Here is a 2,500-nt window from a genome sequence, read left to right as displayed (position 1 = left end):
AGAACAATACTCAAATCAAGGTAGAATGGAAGAATTAAAAGACTTCTTCAGAATAGATGGATCACCGGAAATCTTAAAAGACTTTGTCAATGAGCCAGTTTTTTTGTGCAATTGAAGAAGACACAGACCTAATGTGTTTCTAAAAAGTAAATTTTCTGTTGAGAATCACACCTAAAATTTTAAAAGAGTCATACAAATTTAAAGAAACATTATCAATACTGAGATCCGGATGTTGAGGAGCCACCGTCCTTGACCTACTTACAATCATACTTTGAGTTTTGTTAGGATTCAACTTCATACCCCATAATTTTCACCATGCACTAATTTCATCTAAATCTCTATTAAGGGATTCACCAACCCTAGATATACATTCGGGGGATTGAATTGATGCAAAGAGAGTAGCATCATCTGCATATGCAAGAAGCTTGTTTTCTAGGCCAAACCACATGTCATGTGTAAATAGTATAGAAAGTAATGGGCTAAGAACACTACCTTGTGAAACACCGAATATCAAATTCTTATACTCACTATGGTGTCCATCAACAACAACTCTTTGAGATCTATTACTTAAAAAATCAATAAAAATGCTAAGAAACGACTCACCCACTCCCAACTGTTTAAGTTCGAAAACAAGGGCCTCAGGACTAACACTGTCAAAAGCAGCTCTAAATTCAATGCCAATCTTCCTGACCACAAACAAGGGATTTCTGCTCAGCATTGGAGATTGTAAGAAGAGCATCAAATGCTCCAAGGCCTTTACGAAAACCAAAATGCAAACTAGGGAATAGATGATTACCTTCAGCAAACCTACTAAGACGTTTTACCAGAAGACGTTCAAAAACTTTAGATAATATTGGTGTTATGGAAATTGGGCGATAATCAGTGGGATTTAAGCTACCTCAAACACATTTACATAGAGGATTAACATTACCAATTCTCCAACAAGTGCTAAAAGCTCCTCTTCTTGCTAACTTGCGAAAAATAACAGATAAGTTTGGAGCTAAGAAATCTGCTGTCTTTATAAAAAATAAAGGAAAAATACCATTTGGGTCTACACCTCCATAAGTATCAAGGTCCATCAACAGAGCTATAATTTCAAGAAATCGAAAAGCTAAGCTAGCTAGTTACTCCTCAGGAAAACAGGATTGAGGAAGTTCAAGTTTTTCATTACTCTGTTTACTGTCAAAACATCAGCCAAAAGTGTTGCCTTCTCCTTTGGACAGTGAGTGACTGAGCTATCTGGATTAAGTAAAGTAGGAACTGATGCATCAACACCAAAGAATGTAGATTTAACGGTAGATCACCATTTATGTTCTTGAGTTGTACCAGAGAGGGTTTCTTTTATGGTTAAATTGTACTCCTTTTCAGTGGAGGCATAAACTCTCTGAGCAAAAACTCGAAACTGAGTATAGTTATTCCAGGTCAAATCTGATCTGTTACCCTTCCAGAGATGATAGGCCTCCTGCTTCTCCAATATAAGCACGTCTAAAATCATCATTGAACCCCGGTTTTTCCTTCACTAGGTACCTTAGCACACGAGAAGGGATACGCCTATCAATTATGTTGACTAGATTCTCATTCAAAGGGACAACAGGATCTACACTACTATATAATTGTGACCAATCGAAGCACAAAAAGATCAAGCAAAATCCCATTCCAGTCTGCTTTGGATTTCATTTAAATTTTACAAGAGTATGATACATCATTGGCAGGTTGCTCAGTGTTCACTACTAATGAAATCAAGGCATGATCAGATGTCCAGACGGGAAAACCAACCTTATTAGTTATAACGCCAGGGGAGTCAGTGTGTACAAAGTCCAAGCAATTACCAGACCTTTAAGTAGCTTCATTTGTGATTTGCTCACAACCTGATTCAGAGGCAAAGTATGAAGCTCTTAAGCGATGGTGATCGATAGGACAGATAGAACTTAACCACTCCCTATTGTGAACATTAAAATCACAAACAAAGACAAAAAAAAAAGCATTTGTATCTTCTTGTATCTTGGCCATAATGGTAAGAAGACAATCGAAGATAGAATCATCCATGTCTGGATTCCGGTAGATCGAACGCAAATAAAATTTGTTAAACCTGCCACAAACTTTTATTACCTGAATCTCATGACATCCACATTGATAGCAGGACTTATGAGAAGCAGGATATTCAATCCTAATATACACCGCCATTCCCCTAGCCCTAGGGATGGCATCACGTTTCAACATTATTGGCTTCCTAAAACCAGTTATAAGGAACTCAGATGAGTGCCTCATATTAGAAACCAAAGTTTCTGAGCACAAAAAAAATATCATACTGTCTGGACACAACTGTAAGGTCTTGAATATTTCCATGAAGACCACGAATGTTGCAATACAGAAGACGACATTGACGAAATTTGGAGCTAAGAAATCTGCTGGCTTTATAAAAAATAAAGGAAAAATACCATTTGGGTCTACACCTCCATAAGCATCAAGGTCCATCAACAGAGCTATAATTTCAAGAAAT

This window comes from Palaemon carinicauda, chromosome 4 (genome assembly GCF_036898095.1).
Source record: "Palaemon carinicauda isolate YSFRI2023 chromosome 4, ASM3689809v2, whole genome shotgun sequence".
NCBI classification, from domain to species: domain Eukaryota; kingdom Metazoa; phylum Arthropoda; class Malacostraca; order Decapoda; family Palaemonidae; genus Palaemon; species Palaemon carinicauda.
Note: the sequence above shows the minus strand (reverse complement) of the source record.